This window comes from Lathamus discolor, chromosome 3 (genome assembly GCF_037157495.1).
Source record: "Lathamus discolor isolate bLatDis1 chromosome 3, bLatDis1.hap1, whole genome shotgun sequence".
NCBI lineage: Eukaryota > Metazoa > Chordata > Aves > Psittaciformes > Psittacidae > Lathamus > Lathamus discolor.
In genome coordinates, this window is record NC_088886.1 from 114,981,424 (window position 1) to 115,001,765 (window position 20,342).

The 20,342-nt window shown below is 38.7% G+C and overlaps 1 protein-coding gene across 14 annotated transcripts in view; it reads left to right on the forward strand.

Annotated features, from left to right (window-relative positions):
* The window catches only part of GTDC1 (glycosyltransferase like domain containing 1), a 338,529-nt gene that overhangs the window by 16,410 nt on the left and 301,777 nt on the right, over positions 1-20,342 (forward strand). The window lies entirely within an intron of this gene.

Consider the following 20,342-nt stretch of genomic DNA (forward strand, 5'->3'; position numbering starts at 1 on the left):
GTCAGTGTAGATGTTAGAGTAAACACTGTTCTAGAGCATTGCATGGAAACTGCTTGGGCTTAGATGGTGCAATATGATGTTTTGGTCTAGATTTTATATTCTAGAAGAGAATTAATAGTCTTGAGAAGACTGCCTCTTTATGGGAGAGTTAGCATAACTGTGGCCTATTCTTTTAAAGTGAAGAATAGGCAGATTTGTTTCTCCCACAGCTGAAGGGCAGGTGGGAATTTGGTTGATGTTACTAGTTTTCAGCAAGAATATCACAGGGAATGATAAGGGCCAGTTGGTGAGATTGCAAAGAACTGTGCAGGCTGCAGGTTAGAATCATAGAAAAGTTAGGCTTGGAAAGGCCCTTAAGATCGCCTAGTTCCAGCATCCCTGCCATGGGCAGGGACACCTCACACTAAACCATGCCACCCAAGGCTTTGTCCAACCTGGCTTTGAATACCGCCAGGGATGGACCATTCACAACTTCCCTGGGCAACCCATTCCAGTGTCTCACCACCCTTACAGTAAAGAACTTCTGCTTTATATCCAATCTAAACTTCCCCTGTTTTAAGTTTTAACCCATTACCCCTTGTCCTGTCTCTACATTCCCTAATGAAGAGTCCCTCCCCAGCATCCTTATAGTCCCCCTTCAGATACTGGAAGGCTGCTATGAGGTCTCCATGCAGCCTTCTCTTCTCCAGGCTGAACAGCCCCAACTTTCTCAGCCTGTCTTCATACAGGAGGTGCTTCAGTCCCCTGAGCATCCTTGTGGCCCTCCTCTGCACTTGTTCCAACGGTTCCATGTCTTTTTTTATGTTGAGGACACCAGAACTCTACACAGTACTCCAAGTGAGGTCTCACAAGAGCAGAGTAGAGGGGCAGGATCACCTCCTTCGACCTGCTGGTCACTCTCCTTTTGATGCAGCCCAGGATGCAGTTGGCTTTCTGGGCTGTGAGCGCACACTCAAGCCGCCTCATGTTCAGTTTCTCATCGACCAACACCCCCAAGTCCTTCTCCACAGGGCTGCTCTGAATCTCTTCTCTGCCCAACCTGTAGCTGTGCCTGGGATTGCTCCAACCCAGGTGTAGGACCTTGCACTTGTCATGGTTGAACTTCTTAAGGTTGGCATCAGCCCGCTTCACAAGCATGTCAAGGTCCCTCTGGATGGCATGGCAATGGGGTTATATTTCCCTTTTTCCAGTTGTTGGGAACTTCACCCACCTGCCATGATTTTACAAATATGATGGACAGTGGCTTAGCAACTTTATTTGCCAGCTCCTGCAGGACCCGCAGATGGATTTCATCAAGTCCCATGGACTTGTGCATATTCAGGTTCCTAAGATGGTCTTGTACCAGATCCTCTCCTACAGTGGGCCCAAGGTCTTCATTCTCACAGTCCCTGCGTCTACCTTCCAAGACTTGGGTGGTGCGGTCAGAGCATTTGCCAGTGAAGACTGAGGCAAAGAAGTCATTAAGAACCTCAGCCTTCTCCAAATCCAGGGTAGCCAGTTCTCCTGATTGCTTCCGAAGAGGGCCCACGTTGTCCCTAGTCTGTCTTTTATTTGCAATGAACCTATAGAATCCCTTCCTGTTATCTTTCAGATCCCTAGCAAAGGTTAATTCTAACTGGGCCTTAAATTAAATTAACTAATTAATTAAATTAATCAGGTAATTATTTAATAAGGTAGGGGCTTAGCCATCTTTAACTATGATTCCATGTGCAAAACTCGTTCTGTTTAATGGAAAAAAAAAAAATGCCTGAGTTTAGACCAAACACTGATTCAGGTGAGGAAAAATGGGATCCTTTCCATTGACTTAAAATGGGTATGTGAGGCTTTTTTTCTGATGGCTCATATAAATAGAAGTGAATGGACTTTAGTTTACACATTCATCATTCTGATTATCGCTTGAACTGCTGTCGTGGTTTAAGCCAATCTACACAGCTCGTTCACTCTGCCTCCCCCCCCCCCCCCCCCCCCTTTTCTCCCTCTTTCTTTCCCCGCCCCGGCTCCCAGAGGGATGGGGAGGAGAATTGAGAGAATGCAACTCCCACGGGTTGAGATAAGAACAGCCCAGTAACTAAGGTATAACACAAATCACCACTGCTACCACCAGTGCTAGTAATGATAAGGGAAAATAACAAGAGAAGAGAATACAATACCACCGCCGAACGAGTTTGACCCCCCCCAACCCTGAAGAGAGCCCGTGCCCTTCCGGGTAACTCCCAGTTCCCTCCCTGGACATGGTGTACTGTGGTATGGAATACCCCTTTGGCTAGCTTGGGTCGGGTGTCCTGTCTCTGCTTCCTCCCGGCCTCCCCTTGTCCCTAGCAGAGCATGAGACTCACAAAGTCCTTAGCCAGAATAAACATTACTTAGCAACAATTAAAAACAGTTGGTGTTATCAGCTCTGTTTCCAGGCTGGAAGTCAAAACACAGAGCTTGCACCAGCTACTAAGAAGGAGAAAAACTGCTACTGGTAAACCCAGGACACTACTTAGCATGTTTAACCTGGTAGGCATTTGCCAGTATTGTATTTAACTGTACAGATGCTATTAGAACACTATATTCTGAATTTTATTTAATTTATTGTGGCGGCCTAAAGCTCTACAACTGGAAGAGTTTGAGGCAGAAAGATAAATGATCAGGAGCATGCACGTTCTGCATGGGGAAAATGTGGAGTACCATTTTTTTTTAGCATCTGGAGATCTGGTTACTCAGATATAAAGCATGCTTTTTACTGCAATAAGTATATGTTGAAAACTATATTTTTAAGTCAATATAAACCTACTTACAGTATAGTATGTTAGATATGTAAATGCTTTCTTGTGGACAAAAGGATTCTGCCCATCCATTCATGTGACTTCAGAGCTTAAGATAATTTTCTGTTTCCAGCCTCTTAATTGTTCTGTAATCTGTGGAGTACAAAGAATTAAATGTGTCCAATTTTGAACATTTGGTAATTTGATCATTCTCAGGGAGATGCTTTACAGTTTGGGTCTTGGATGTGGGGCTGGGACTTTGGTTTGTTGACAGGTTTGGTTCTTTTTAAAGGTTGAATGCTGTTAGAGCCTGTTGCCTCTGCTCACAAGACTTTCCCAGAGAAAGACTCAGGAACATTTTATAGCACCCAAATATGAGACTGAGGCATTGTCTTTAAGTGTTTTAAATGATTTTAAGATCCACTGAAGGGTTATGTTCAGTCAGATGGGCAGGAGTCACTCCTCAGAACCAAAAGACTTAGAGAAACCTGATGATTTGAGGTGTGGAGGACATGCATGTGGACAGAATGTTTGGATTGCTGTATAAATGTAAATTTGTACGTGAGTTCGATTGGCAGGACAGTGATTCTGCCTGGTGTTATGACATTAATGTTACCTGCACTTGTGAGAGAAGCTGCAGGTCTCCCAGGGTCGCGAGTGAAGTACCCCACCTGGAAGGCTGATGTTGGGATATACAGTCTAATATATCTCTTCTTTTTTTTTATCAGTCTTTTACATGTAAGTAGTCTTCTGAAGGCCTGGTAAGTGTGGTATTACTGTTGTTTTTTTTTTTTTCTTTCCATTTGTGTTTTAAATGAGACCAGTCACTAGTTTTGTTAGTGGATTCTCATGGATCTTACACAGCCATTCCTTCTGCTTGCCATCCTCTGCTCTTCCTGCTTTTGCATTAGTCTGAGTTGTGGCTCTGAGCTTGATTTAAAGTCAGTAAAAATCTCTGTCAGAGCTTCTGTTAGTGTTGAAAGTCTGTAATCACTTAGGATATTTTTATGCCACATGAGCTTAGGAAAGCAGATCCTAAATGTGACTGATTTTTTGAGGGGGAAAAATCCACATATTTTCATTGTTAGTGGAAACTGTAGATGAGAACCTCAAAGAGGAACACTGAGGAGCAGCCTCCGTAGGTTGTCCAGAGTGTATTTGGTCAAAAAATAAACAGTTTAAGGAATGTGACGTGGTTCTTGATGCAGAAAAAAGCTTCTGTATGCCTAATACATTGGAAAACATTTGTTCAAGAGCACATCTTCCTTGTGCAAAATTTGCCCCTGTATTCTTATTAAGGTCATTATCCACATAGGTTATCTCATACATACTGAATGTGATGCCCAAGGTCAGTTTTGGCTTGTAAATGAACTTGAAAGAATGTTTTGTTCTGTCATATTAGAAAGATCTGTGTAAGTTGTTTGCTTAGAAGCTTATGTATTCCTGCTCTTCCTGTAGTTGTCTTCAAACAAAAAGTGACAGTTGTAAATGAAACACTGTGTCCTGCTTAACCAGTGAAGTTTGTGGAAATAATCCTTAGGTGTATACACACATTCATTGACTGATTCTCTTTTAAGTAAATTGGTATTAATTTTAAGATAAAAGTTTATTGTTCTGGATGTTTAGGCAGATTTTCCTGTTCTATGCTAAATCTTGGTGTGAAAAAATGCATTGTCAATTTTGTGAGAGTAATAAATATGTTGTACTGTTAATTGTTATCAGAGTGACTCTGTGAGTCAGGGAGGAATTATAAAAATTCTCTTTCATGAAGAGCAAATAAACTCAGGTTCTGGATCAAGTGGGCAAGTTCATGTGTTCCTGTAGTTCTTTGAACATCCTGGCTTTACTATTCACTACCAGAAAGGTCTCCGCACTTGATCATTTGTTTGCATGATCACCAAGAATCAGCATTCCTTTTCTGTATTATTTCTTGATAGCTTATTCATTAATCCTTCTAAAGTACTGGGCTGCTTAATGGAGTCAGAATAAAAAGGATGCATTTTCAGAAAGTCTTCAGTGTGTTATGTTTGCTTTCTGCATTTCTCTTAAGCATTAATCAATTAACTGATTTTGAGTCTAGACACTTCTCAGGTTAGATCTCAGCGATACAAGGATGGCTAATGTACTCTGTAAATTAGGTGTGAAAGGCTTGGAGAAATACACAAGCTGATGCTGTGCAGAGCCAAGTTGGGTTTGGCCTGGCTTTGTTTTGGCTTGTGTATGCTACCTTGTGAATGCAGGGCAGTCTGGCAAGGCTAACGCCAAGCTAGAGCTAATCGGCTGTCCTGGGTCTAAACTGGTCCTGCAGAAAACTGCTGAGATACTTATTTTCTACCTGTATTTCTGCATCCATTTTGTTGCTTGACTTGTCTTTTTTCTGGAGCTATCCTGTTCCTCCTGTTCCCAGGTGATGAAGGGGTGACTTGGTCTCTTTTTGCCGCTCATGTTGTAGCACAGCTTTGCAACTCTAAGGCCCATTTGATTAATACTACCATTGCAGGTTTTGCAAGTGGAAAAGTCTTTAGCTCAATGGCTTCCTGAAACATCTGTTGTGAGGAGGTGATTGTTCTGGGGCTGGTTGGAGGCTAGTACCCAAAGGAGCATTGCAAGGAGGTGAACACCCCAGCTAGCATCAAACTCTTGTGGCTTCTGCCTGCCCCATCACCCAGCAGCCAGATTCTAGAATTGTAAAATGGTTTGGGTTGGAAGGGACCTTAAAGACCCTGTAAAGATCTAGTTCCAGCACCCCTGCCATGGGCAGGGACACCTTCCATTAGACCAGGTTGCTCAAAGCCTTGTCCAGCCTGGCCTTGAACACTGCCAGGGATGAGGCAGCCACAGCTTCTCTGGGCAACCTGTGCCAGGGCCTCACCACCATCACAGGGAAGAATTTCTTCATTGCACAGCAGCTTGTTGGGGTAAAGGAGAAAGGAAGCAGGTTACTTGGGAAGCTGCTTTTCATCCTTAGCATTTCTTTAAACATTTTAACTCTTAGTGGCTGCTACTTTCAGATTTTTACATCCACGTTAATTTTGCTATCAGCTGTAACTTTCTACATGTCTTAATAAAAATGTGAGTGGAATGACTTTTTAAGTATTGCTTAGCTGTCCTGGAGTGGAGCCTTTCTTATGCTTAAAACTTCTAAAATTATGAGCTGGTAGGACTGAGCCACAGGCCATCAAGTATTGCAAGCTTACAGGACCAGAGAGTATTTCAACAAAAATTTGTTTTGACTATGTTTAAGGATTCTGCCTAAAAAATAAAGCTTAAAGTTCATGGTATTATGCAAATAGTGAAAAACACTTAACTAGTGTTTCTTGTGTCATATTATTTCAAGATTAGGTATATTATGATAGGCGGTGTTTTTGGATTTAATTTATTATTTATCTAAAGAAATTGGCTTGTATATGTGAATAATGGAAACAGAGAGCAGGTCATGAGAAGTAAAGGTGCAGCTGCCTCTGCTCTTCTGGTAGAGAATCCTCAACCTCTGAAAAATGAGTCTTAGCAGATGGTATATGTCAGAGATGGAAAGCTGGTGCTTATGTAGTCTCCAGTTGGTTAAGATATTTCCCCAAAGTGCTTTCGCCCACTCTGAAATCACTGAATTGTATGTATCTTGGCCCTAGCATTCATATGTTCAGCAACCTGTAAGTTCTGCTCAAGCTGTGAGTTTTACAGGGTTTCTAATGCTCTGTTTGAGGGCAAGGTTGCTGTTGCTTTTTTTCTTTAAATTTTATGAGCATTTTATATAATGATGTTCCTGTAATGCTTTTGGCCATGAATCAGCAAAGCATTTATGTGCATGCTTTAATTGAAGTGTGGAGTTGTCTTGCTGTGCAAATGTTGAAATCAGTGAGACTATTAATTAAAATTAAGTATCTACATAAGTGCTTTTTCTAAAAATAAGTTGCTTCATAACAGCTTTGGGCCATATTTGGGGAAGAGGGGTTTGTTTTTTTCAAACTTTGAAAATAGGTATAGAATTCTCTGAATTGTATGGTGATAAAAAATGTAGCAGCAATACCAGAGGGCATAATGTTCATGGGATGGAGTGTGAATTTTCTGTCTCATAAGATGTCACCAAAGCCATTCTTTATTTATTTTTAAATAGAAAATAAAACTATTATGGTTTTCGTATTGCACAGAGGGTGGTGTCAAGGGAAACTTCAGGAAGTTACTCTTTAAGCCCCCGCAGAAGCACCCAACTTGTAGGAAACAGTCAATTCACCATCGTGCTTACTGAGTGCCTCGTTTACAACTCCATTTTTTTTCCATCGAGTAAAACCTTGTGTCAGTTAAAGTCAGTGCTTCTCAGTGTGAGACTTCTGGTTGTGTTGTGTGTAATTTATGTTTTCTGTCTGTCGTTGAAGGCATTGAAAAGTATTTCCAGGAAGTACCAAGTTGTATTTTCCTTTATATGTCAGACAATTTACTCTCCAAATTTAATGTAAAATTACCTTTACAGAATTACCTGGTTTATTAATTCTCATGGCATCTTGGTGAAATAGCATAGTTTTATCTTCTAAGTCTGGCTCTTTACCAGACTCACTTTTATCATGCTAGCCTGTTACCTTTCTTTTTTTCGTCTTCTTCTAAAAACAGACTCCTTTTATAAGCCTCAGTATTCCCCACCTGCAGCAAACCAACAGATTAATAGATGAGGGAAGAAATCACTGGAAACACGGAGAAGAGGAACGTTGTTATTGTTTGAATTATCAAGCTGCTTGTACTGTCAGATTTCTGATTGCACCTCTGCAGTCTCTTCTTGCAACACTGATTTTTTAAGATCTCTCAGATGTGCCCTTTGCATGTATGTATATAAGCACTGACCACATTCTTACACAGGAAATAAGAGACCCTAATGCATGTGATGTGAGCTGGGACAAAGCACTGTTTGCCTGAGGTCGTACAGATATTTGAAGTCAGAAACGGACTTGGAGCGCAGGTGTTTTCTGAGCAGAAGATGATGCTTCTGAGGTGCTTCAGCATGATGTGTTAATATCCCCAAGCTGTTGGTTTTTTACTGCTGCAGCTCTTGGTTTTTATCATTATCATTTATTCTTTCATTATTAGTAGAAACTGAGAATCATGCTTGCGTGTTAACACAGTTCACATTCTTGCTGAAAGTCATATAGTTGTTCCTAAAAATGGGGTTCAGAAGGTTCCTATTTTAAGCCATTCATTAATATTGTGGGGGGAGTTGCATTTATTTAGTGTTGGTGCTAAAACTTTTTGTAAAGCATTGTCACATGAACACGAAGCGAAATCTGCATTGTTTGGGGAAAAATACCAATGTTGCCATCTTTACTGTGAACACATCAGTTGCTCTTTATTGCTTTTAAAATTTGATTTCATTGTGGTATGGTAAGCTTTTCAATAAACATAGTTGTTTCATTTATATAACACTAGAATTATTGTTAATGCACAGTTTCATACTGCGAATTACGTACGTAATATTGTGTCCAGTGGGATCCTGTATCACAAAATTTGCATAGTTATAGTGCTGGTGACATCGTATCTCATACAAAGAACCTAGGGACCTGATACAATATCAGTAAAACTGTCTCATAGGTATGATTCAAACAGTTTTATTAGCAACATATGGGGTATGAAGGAGCCACAGAGGGTAGTTTTGAGTGTAAGGGTGCTGGCCTATCTTTTTCAGCCTGTAATTATATCAGGCCTCTTCTACGGCATTATTTGTTGCTGCTCTGGGATTGCTGAAAAATAACTACTAATATGATGACACAGAGGATCAGAATAAATTATAATTGTTGACTTTACAAGAAATTCATTGGCAGAAAGGCTTACTATCCTAAGCTTGGATGTAATTTCTGGTTCAGCTTCGAAACTAAGCCACATGTAAAAAATAATATCTTTTTGAAAATCTCAGGGTTTTCTGGCAACCTTACGCTGTTGTATTGGATGCTTTTGTGATCTGACAGATACGAGGAAGGAACTTCTTCTGGCTCCATTTTAGTTTTTCATCTTAAGCCTGGACAGTGCATTTTGTTTAACTGACTCTAGGATAGTGAACTCTTGTTCCCCAAATGGAACACATTATGATTAGTCATCTTCAAATAAAGAGTTCATAATTTAAATATTTTGACATTAAAACTAGGAAAAATATGGCTAGAAAATTACAGTAGTGCTCTGTTTAGTTGTACTTCTTAAAATCATGATATGTAGTAAATAATTTTTACATGCTATAAAAATGATAAAAGTTTGGGGGTTTAACATTTCTGCTAATTCACTAGGAGCCACTGTGTATAGATTGCTGTTGGAGAAAAGTACTTTATGACTACTTCCCTGATAACTTTTAAAAATGCTTGTGTTTTTAAAAACACTGGGCTGTGCAATGTGTCTGCAGAACAGCCTGTGTAGAATTAGGACTGTTATATAGACTTTACTCAGAATTACTTTTGAATTATTTTGTTCCACATTGAGGTACAGCATGAAAACTATAGAGCTGGGGGACAGAACTGGTGAAGATTAGCAGGAGATCTGTGGGATGGGTCATCTGTGCCTCTACAGAGCTGGGACCTTTATGCTGCTCCAATGATGTGGGAGCATCTTTTCATCCATTTTTCTCCATTCATTTTTCTCCATTCCATTTTCATTGTTTCAGTGTGGATCCATATTTGCAGACATTTGGTCTGGAAGGTATACTGAGAATTGTTCACCTCTTGTTTTTAAGTAGAATGAGACTGATTTGAATCATTCCTGACTTAAATATGCGTAAAATAGTGAAAGAATGTAATTTGGAATTTAATTGCTAAACTTTAAGATCTCTATCAAAAGTGGTATTTTATCTGCAGGTATATTAAAATTCAAGTATTTGCTTGCAACACCTCCTAGAGCTCAGTGTTACTTGCTAAGATTTTCAAGTGTATTCTCTGCAAGCCATCAGTAAAAATACTGAAGCGTACTGGAGTGAGGACAGATTCCTGCCTGTTTCCAATGTTCTGCCATTCTCATAACAGACTACTGGTACTTCCACCGTGCAGTTTTGCATCCTGTAATGTTCCCAAATCTTAAAAGTATAAACTAGATAAATAAACTTTTTGTTTTCTATAAACTCATGGAAGTCACAATGAATTCCTTGTCAGAGAGGAGAATTAAGATTGGCTTGATGTGAATTTTTAATTTCTCCCCCAACAAATGTTGACTGGCCGGTCCTTTTGATGTGTACAAATAGATAATTTAATCACTTGTTTTGGTAACCTGTTGGTATGGAAGTAAGGATTACTTTAATTATAATTTCTCCATTTTCTTCTCTGGAATAAGTTTTGTTTGTGCTTGGAATTCCTGTCTTTGGGAGTTTTTCTTCTGTGACATTTTGAAGATAATTGCAAATGATTCGGGAGCTATTTCAATGGGTTCTCTTTGTATTCAATAATAAAATATCTCAGACTTTGCTAGTTTGAATTTATGTTTTGAAAAATATCCTCTCATCCTATTTCTGTCATCTGTCTTCTAAAGCTTGGATTGGAAACTCTCTGACAAATTCATTGCTGTTGAGAATCTGAAGTTCTTTGAAGATTGAAGTGAAAAAGTTATCATTTTGAGAAATACATAGATACAAGTAATCTAACTTGCAGTCAAGAAGCAGACAGATACCAACCTTTAGGTGCACAGACATCGCAATCTTTGTATCAAAGCAACCATCTGTAGGGTAAAATGGTCATTTTCAGTGTGTCTCATGAGAAGTCATCTCTTTCTCTTAGACATCATTAAACATAAACTTGGACTGTTTTAATGTATTTTTTGCCTTTTTAATGTAACCTTGCTTTTTACACACTTCAGTACTTTCTCCTTTCCCATATCATTTTTTGTTTGGAGTAGAAAGTTCACACCCACTTTGCCAAAGATGCTAGAGGAGTGATTTCTGAAATAAAATATTAAATAAAAAAATTATGTAAACAGATCTGGACATCACATCAGAGGGACTTGAGAACTGTCTCGTGAGCCTCTAGAACCACTCACGTTAATTGTTGCATATCTTGTAAATGTGTTTATTTCAAAGTACTGGAAGACTTCCAAAAAGTTTCTTTAGTTAAAAGGGCATAGAGGATGTTGCAGTGGATTTAGCCCAGGACACAGTAAAGTAAAGGTTAACTGGGACTTCCATCAGTGAAGGCTTAAAAGCTGACACTTCTTCCCCTCCCAACAACAACAACAACATCAGAAAAAAACAAAAAACAAACCCCAAACCAATTAATGCCAGTCACTATGGTTTTGTGATAGTAGGCTTTGTGAGACAAAGCTGATGTCTTTTTTTTTCTAATAGGATTGTGTGTCTGGCCTATACTGCTATATTAAACTAGTTTGTTTTAAAGCATTACATCATTACAACATAATATTTTGACAGAAAAACTTCAATTATACGTAGCTGAGACACAGAAAAGATTAAAAATGTCCTGTTGCTTAAAGCGTAACTTTTAATGGTATGAGAAAGATGTACATGTAGTGGGTCGCAAATGTTTGTGTTACACTTTTATCAGCAATTTTGCTAGCTATTTAATTTTGCTGCTTTATTTTTCAGATGATGCAAAGAATACTGGAAAAATATACCTATAGCCACAGTTAATCATGTAGTTCAGTCATCAAAATACAGTAAAACCATCATTAGTACAAAGAACCTAGTTTGGGGAAACCCCATTTTGAGAATACGTGCGTGATATGGGGAGAGGCAGGGAGGGCTGGGACATTTTAGCCTCGAGTAGGCTTAGGGGCACAAAATGAAATAGAGGAAGTTCTGTTTAAACACAGAGATTTTTCACTGTGCGTTATCAAACATTGAAACATTGACCAGAGGGGCTGCGGAGTCTCTTAGCTATGGTAATAACTGAGAACTCAGTGTGGTCCTAGGGAACCTGTTGTGGTTGACCCTGGTTTGAGCAGAGGGTTTGGACTTGTCAATCTCTGGAGGCCCCCTCCAACTTCATCCATCCCCTGATTCTGTGATGCAGAGGTGGGCTTAGAAGTGTGAGTATCTGTGACTATAATGCCATGGCAAAAGGGCTAGTTCAGTCTTTGCATATACATTAAAGAGACTATGAAGTAGAAAAACAGATAAACCCTTGACATCAACTTACACAGCACTGCAAGGCTGTCATTAATATATTGTCTTGAGATCTGGTAGGGTGGGGTGTTTTCCTGATATGTTTAGAGTGATAATGGTGATCATCTTCTGTAGAGGGGATCTTTAATGGCAGGTGAGGTTAATAGGGTTTTGGGGGAGAGGAGGCAAGGCTCCCCTGACTCCTCCACTGTAGGATTTAATCAAGTGTGAAGTAAAAGAACCTACCTGTTCTTGAAATCAGTGGACACAGGTGATTGTGGACTCTCCTGTCTTTTGCTTTCAGCTGAAGTGTAATCTTTTTCTGCAGACATTACTAGACTGAGGAAATTACTTGGGATAAATATTTGGGTGATGTAATATTGTGTAGTATTTTCTTTCTCAGGCTGAAGCATTTGTGGAGTTTGACCGGCTGACTTCATACCATTTTTTTTCTCTTCCCCTTCCATCCCCTATTCAGATACAAGCTGAAGATAAGTGATAGACCTAAAAGATGGGTGAACCCTACAGTGAAATATGAAGAGATGACCAAAAATGTTTGGTCATTCAGATATGTATTTCTTATTTACCATCCTAAGTCCTTCCCCCCCCCCCCCATCAAAATATGTGGAATTCCACTGTTCAGACTAATGATAGTCAATAGTGAGTTGACTATATTTTGACTACATATTAACTATATAATTCTCATATTTTATATGAAAATTAATAAATTTGGTTGTATCTTCAAATGTAAAAGACACTTGAAGATTCAAAAAGAAAGATTAAAAATCTGTTCACTTTTTTGTGAATTTTGCATGTAGTGGGCATATCAGTCAGTTTTTTTAAGGGAGTAATCCCTCCTTGCCAGTGTCTGATATTTAAACCAGCTGGGGTTGCCTCTTCTAAGGGAAGGCTGTGTACTTCATTGTACAACTCCTACACATGTGAAAATGCCGTAAGACTGATCTGTTTAAGCAAACAAGCTAGTGTGACATAGTCTGTGCCAGTGCTGTTCCTTCTTCTTTCCACTCTTTTCCAATAACTTACAAACTCATCAGGCAACTTGTAGTAAATTTGCTAGAAGAGTAACAACCTTAACCTATGTGTTAAATTAAAATATGTGGTCAATTAACAAAAAGACGGGCTACAATGAGGAAAGGCGGCAGTGTAAGCTCTTATGAGACAGCAGAGAATTCAAGTATTTCTTAGATTGTGTTGTTTATGTTGGCACACATTTCTTCTGTTGGCCTAATTGATTTGTCTATTCGACTCTAAGGCATCAGAATGCTGCTAGCTCTGGAATTGTGTGTTGTAATAGCATTATCGGAGGTCTCCATAACATGGAGATTGTTGGAACTTTTTCAGTCCATTTATTGTAATGAAATTTTTATTGGCTTGTTTGATGCTTGTGAAACTCTCTTCCTCCCTCATCTTGCTATTTCCTTCAGGTTTTTTAGGGATTTTTCTTTTTTAAATTCTAGAAAGTATCAAGAAGTTGTTTTTCAGCTGCTTTTTATTGTAAAGATGCAAGCTTTTCCCTATCACTCTTCACTTAGTCTCTTTAATACTACTACTACTTCTAAAATAATACTATAAAACTATCAGTTGAGTATTCAAGAGTCTTTAGGTAGTACATAAATTGTGTAAGAACAATTTTTTTTGTATTTTAAAATTGTGAGTTGAAATCAATTAGTGGTATGTCATTTGCAGTGTGATGTAGGAAAGACTTGTGGAATTTGATTTTTTTCAGTGGCAGTCATCGAGATAGCAAAACCAGAAGGAAAGCTTGTTGAAAAAGTAGTGTTTTGGAAAGCCTAGTTCTTGAGTAGTGCAGTCTCCTTTACGTATTGCTAAAGAGTGGAAACACTGAACAAGAGCTTTCATGTACTACAGTATCTGCAATTTGTAGGTGGTATTACTGTCCACAATGGTTGGAGAAGGTATTATGCCTATAGCTTAGTAGAATCATAGCATAGTTTGGGTTCGAAGGGACCTTCTAAGGTCATATAGGCCAAACCCCTGCAATGAGCAGGGACATTTTCAGCTAAATCAGGTTGTGTAGCTGCATCTCTTCCAGACAGATGATATACACGAGCTTGAGGAAGGGGGTTGAAGACGTGGTTAATTCACATGAAATCGCATGCCAAGGACTATGTATGTTTAAGTTATGAAATCCTTTATGATTCATATTTTAATTATTCATCTGTGACTTAAATTCTCCCATGTTTCAAATTTAATTAGACTTGAGATACAGGAGTAAAAAACAAACTCCAGGACCTTCCCTTCCCCAGGTTGCTTACAACCTCCACAGTGCTTCCTCAGTTGGGAGTTTTGCCAGACACTGAAGCCTCTGAGGCTGTTTCTTGCACAGATGAGCAGGGCCCACAGTAGCTTCATGAGCTGGGCAGAAATGTAAGTCACAGAAACTTAAAAGTAGTGTTGTCTGGGAGAGGACAGGTAGCACAGCTCCTGTTCAGAGCTGGGGAGAAACAGCCTCACGTAGGTAGAGCATCTGTCTCATCTCCAGTGCAATGCCCAAGTGAATGAACTTGCAGTGGTGGCAGGGGGTGGGGGAAAGTGTTAGTTCACACAAGTATTACATGTTGTGTATTTTATTTTTTTTCCATAAACAGTAAAAAATGTGTATGTTGCAAAGACAGCACTATGATAGACATTATACAGGGCAAGATTTTCAGAAGTTTTTGAGAGTCTTTGCTGAACTGCCATTTTTCAGGAATGATTTAAACTTTAGGTAGCCAAGTTTCATTGTAACTCCAGAAGACTTTCAGCTTCTTGTTTTGAAAACACTGGTCCAAGTTATGTAGGTGTCTTTTCTAAAATACTTTTGTTGTACTCAAATTTCATTTGGTGTAGAACGTAGGGGAGGAACATACACTGAAATACTCTGAGCACATGCAAAACAATCATCAGTCTAAGGGCAGAAAGGTGTTTACTGGGGTGAGTGGAGATCAGGTGGAAGCCACCAGTGCCACTCTCGGGGGTGACCAGTTTCTAGTTTCTCATTTATTTGCATCAGGCATAGAGTGGGTAGGTAAGCACAACTTGTCCATCTGTAACTCATTTCAAGCTTCAGTGTGCAGTTAAGTGGCTCCATAAACCTTAGTGATTTCCACATGTAGGCTTTGATACGCAAGTGTTGTTGTTAAGCTTAAAAGAAAATACAGGGTGCGTTTCAGCTGTTGGTTCCTTTGCTGCACCATGGTGCTAGTAAAAATGCAAGACAGCGTGCAGATTGCAGGATTATAGAGGTGACAGTGGTGTTCTTGGCTGCTCAGGTCTAGAAGGATGAGTGCCTCTGAGGATTGTCATCTGCTGTGGATTTCTCCTAAGTCTTGCTCTCCTACACAAAGCCTTACTAACTACACCTTCTGTGCATTCTGCTTGTCCCCATGCCTTCTGGAAAAGCAGTGGGATGAAGTTGGAGTGCTGATGATCATCTGGTTTGTGAGGTAAATCTGTGCGCTGTATCTGATGCGTTTCTGTTGTTTGAAGGCAATTCCATCTGACTTCATACATTTTTCTTGTGTGGTCCCTTCTCACAAAGGACATGGCAACTATGTTTTAAATTGAACACATTTAATTTTTAACAAGGCCACTTGAAAATTTTTCACAATGGGAACAATCGGCCATTGGAATAATCTCCCTAGGGAAGTTGTGGATTCCCCAACATTGGGAATTTTAAAGATTCAGCTGAACAGGGTGCTGGCATCTCTAGTCTAGGTCATGCTTTGATTAGAAAGCTTGGACCAGATGATCCTTGAGGACCCTTCCAACCTGGTGTTCTGTGATTTACTTTTCACGAGTAAAACCAGTAAAACTTCCAAAGTCTCCATTGCTCTTTTAGGACATTATCGCTAGAAGGTTTTTTGTTTGTTTGCTTGTTTGTTTTGGAGTAGTGTTTGTTTTGGTTTCTTTTGTGTTTTTTTTGTTGTTTGTTTTTTAAATCCTGAGTTATGAAAGTGTAGCACTTTAAAATCTGATGACTATGAGTTAGTGTAAAGCAAAACAGTATCCTATGTTCAAATGGTAGCAGCAGTCAGTGCCGACACTCTTGAATCATGTGGTTACTGCTGTGAAGGTATTTCAGAGACTGAAACTAGAACCTTTTCTAACACTTCCATCTGCGTACCTGTATTTCACATCATCCTTAAAAAGGACTTTACCACACGCTTGCAAAGCACAGATTGAAAGCATACATATCAAAAGTCATGCTGCACTTTGGGCTGGAAGCGGCTGAGGTGTGGGGGGAGGTTGCTGTGTTTCCAGAGAGGTTTTCCCATGCAAGAAGAGCCAAGTGTAGAACTTTCATTGGTATGTTGTATGTATTCATATGTTTATGCATGGGAGTTTTTGTGTGTGTGTATGTGTATGGTTTGTGTGTTTTTGTTTCATTTTCTCATACCTCCCTGACAACTAGAATTTGAGTATTATCTACTAGAAATTTCACAGGATTCTGGTAAACAGTTAATAATTAGTTTTAGGTGATTTCCAGTCTTAAATCTCATTGACTCACTGGTTCAAAATACTTTGTAATGGTATTTTTATTACTGTTATTTTTTCTTTAAATGAGAGAAACCAGGAGTGGTTACTCAGATATTTGCTAGGAAAAAAAAACTGCGCAGGTACTGGCGGGAACCTGACAGTGTGCTGCCAGTTCATCTGAGCCAACGTGTTTGATAGGACCCTGGTGTAGCCAGAATGGCTTTTGCAGAAGTAAATCCTAGAATACCAATTTTCTGTCTTGTTTTGGACTTTGTTGTTGGTGGTTTGGTTTTGGTTTCTTTTTCCCGGTTTTTGTTTTTTAATTCTTCATGAATAATATGTTCCTGTAACAGGCAAATTCTAAGCATGTCTTAGATGTGTATAGGAGTGCAGTTACAAACAGGATGGCCTTAAAGCATTCCAAACATGGACTTCATATAGCTGTAGATTTATATATATATATATACACACATATCCCTTCACTTCAGGGATATATAACTTTTACTGTCTTAGAGACCCTGTAATAGATAGGACAGATCTATAGGAGGTGATATTCCTGCTGAGATCAGGGAGAAGCTTATTCTGCTCTTTTGTTCATGAAACAGCAGCTAGAAGTGAAAGGTTATAGCTTATAGCATGGGCTTGCTTTCTTACAACAAATACCCAGATTTTAATGAAGCCAAAGGAGTCACTAGGTAGATTTCCAGGTGCCATGTACTTACCTGAATCACTGAATAACCAATCAATATCATTTATTTAGATGATGAGAGTGAAAACTGAAATAGTGTCATTCTTGAGGGTGGACATACACAGCATGTACAGAACTCTTGAGCCTGGCTAAGCTGGGGCGTAAAAGTGTTGAGCTAAAACCTGGATTTGCAGTGTGATAGTTCTGAAGCATTGAACGAGCTTGCTAGGCCAACTGGTTTGTTGCAGCTTAGAGTGGAAACTAAACCCCCTCCCTCTACCTAAGAGGGAAGCATAAATAGGAAATAATGACTTAAAATATGCTTTTATCTTCAGTACTGACTTATAGTGACTTAAAAATATGCTTTTATCTTCTGTACTAACTTAAAATGACTTAAAATTCTGAAAATAAAGGGCTTTTTAAACCTTTTTATGCAGGAAAACTGCATTTTGTATTGTGTTAGTTTTTGTTTTGGCAATTGACTTATAGTCTTATAAATGCATAAGTGACTGAATAGTATAAAAGCATTTGACGAAAGTGAATTGTGTGTTCTGTGGTCAGCAGAAACTTACTGGCTGGTGTTGCATGATTTTATTCTGTAAGGCTACTTACAGCTCAAACAGTAATATATTTCTGTATCTTTTGTGAAATTGTTATGAAAATAGAGTTATCATTGTGAAACTTAGTTTTGACAGTAAGAATGGCCCTTCAATCTTTGAAGGCAGCTTGATTCTCCATACAAGTTGAAACCATAAACATTTTATGGCACAAGCTGAATTGCTGGGATGCAAACATAAATTTTAGAAAGAAAAGAAAGGAAAAAAAAAAAAAAGTGACTGCCTGCATCATTGAATTTCCCAAATTCCTGCAGGGAAGAAGAGCCACACGGTATTTTGGTAGTTTCTAATGCATTGAAGAATATGGACTGCAGGTGACTTGGACCAAATCCTGCAGACATCCTGTGTGCAGGAGTATGAACTTGTTTTAGTAAAATAGAACTTTATCTTCATCTTGCATTGTCCAGATTGCTAAAGAATTTTACTTAAAGTACAAGATTAAGTATTTCTATGTATTTAATCATTGTGGAGGGAGGGTGGTTTCTAGGACCATGGATCCAAACTGCAGTCTTTTTCTTTTTTGCATAGAAGAGGAGCATGGAAGGAGAAGAGTATTTTTGTATTCTTTGAGAATGAAAACAAAGGAGGCTGCCATCCTGTTAACTTTTTCAGTCAAGTGTCACTTATCCTAATGTTGTAATCATAGACTCAGAATGGTTACTTACAGTTCTTTACAAAATTGGATGAAAGAGCCTTGCAAATAAGTTAAAGACCACAAAAAAACACCCACCAAACTCATAAGCTCTTAACTTTATAAACTGAATTAGTTGTTTCTTTGAATTACTTTTAGTCATGTTGCCATAGGTATCAAAGCAGCTAGCTATTATCATTTCTTTGTAAGGATTTCATGCATTTCATTTCACTCAGCAGATCAAAGGCTAGGTCGAAACAGAAGGTGTGTTGTTTTAAAGATATGCTAAACATACCTATACCAAGTCAGTCTAGGTATTATGGGTACCAACAACGGTGCAGATGTAGTGACACTGGATTTGCATATGGCAGCAACATAATTACGTACTGTGCATTCTTGGAAAATGTTTATCTTGGTTGCTAAAGCTTTTTTCTAACTTTGGAGTTTTATCTCTCCTAGCGATACTGTGACTTGCTACACTTACAGCTTTCTCATGGTGTTTGAAAGGACCCTACTTCTTAGCTGCCAATAAGTTTTAATGATACATGCTGCTCTTACTGATTTACATTCATGTTTATTTCACTTTAAATGGAGACATCCATTTTGGGTTCTTGCAAGAGAGTACATTACTAGGTCTTTGATACCTAGACATTTTGGGAATGGGGGAAAATCCCTATGGTTGGGTTCCTGCAATGGCTGTAAATGGCTGTGCATCTCCATGTAAGTAGTGTACCAATGAGTATCAGTTTGTGTGTTAGGAGGATATTTGGTTTAGACTTTGTGTTGCATCAAGGAACATATAAAATTCATTGTGGCATCACAAGCAGCAGCGTAGGAAAGCATTATTCTGCCATATACTGAGAATCAGTGTTGTGGGTTAGTCTTGTGCATAACTTTATCCATGTGACTGACAGTAAGTTAAATGTGAGCCACTTATCTACCTAATCTTGCTATCATTCATGAAGATTTCCCCATCATGGAGATGGGGTGGTTCTGTTTATCTTCCTATAAGCCCATCTAGCCAGGTGATCAAAATGCAGCTTAAATGAGTAGAGTACCTAGCCCACTCATGTAAGGATGGCTGTTGGAATCTGTAGAGCTGCTTCTACCAAAAAAAAAAAAAGGTATTTTTGGGATGTTTAGTATTGTTTCTTGCATCTTTTAGTACTGTTTTTATTTTAGTGTAATTTTGAGAAGAAAAAAAGCAAACAAACAAGGCTTAGTTTTAACCAAACTTGAAAGACCTGCTTTAAAGCTACATGCAGTGACTGATTTTCTTTTGAAGAGTTAGGAATCTGTTTACAGAATCTCAATACTATTTGTAACTAACTTCTTTGCAATATTTTCTTTCAACTTTGGAAATTCATTAACTGTAAACCTTGTGTAAATGTCTTCAGTCTTTGAATTGCTGTTTTATTCAGCAGTCTGGCATATCTGTGAATCTAAATGAAAAAAAAGTTATTTAGTGAGGAATATTTAGTGAGGAAATAGTTAATAATGAGACATGACGAGTAGTGTTTGAAGAGGCTGTTCGTTTTGCTCAGGAAGTTTTCATTTTCTAGAATTTGTGCTACCTCATTATTTATAATATTGAAACTACTTATCAATCAAACCAGTCACTTACATGAAGAAATGAAACAATGTTTGCCATTCTGGGTGGAAAATACTGAGTTAGACTAAGCGGGCCAAATGCTGCTTTGAAGTCACATAGTCAGAACCTGAATTGGATTGAGTGATCATTTTAACAGATTGCAAACAGGATTCTTAATATCCTTTTAGAATGGCTAAATTTAGTGAAAAGATGCAGTATAAACATTTTGTGAACCGATCAGGACTGAGATTCTCCAAAGTTCATGGCTAATGCACATGAAAATTTCATGTCAGCTAGTCAAAAATTAGGATGAAGGAATTTGGAGACAAGTGTGTAGAGCTAGTCTAGGAGATGTGCTGGTGGCTGGTGTTCTTTTCCCATTTGTGTTGTAGGAGCAGTTTTTCTCTCTTTTTTCAAGGTTGTTTGATTTGGTAGTTATTAAACTTCTTTTTTCTCTATCATGGTGTCTTCTAGCTTGCGTAATTAAACCTTACCTAG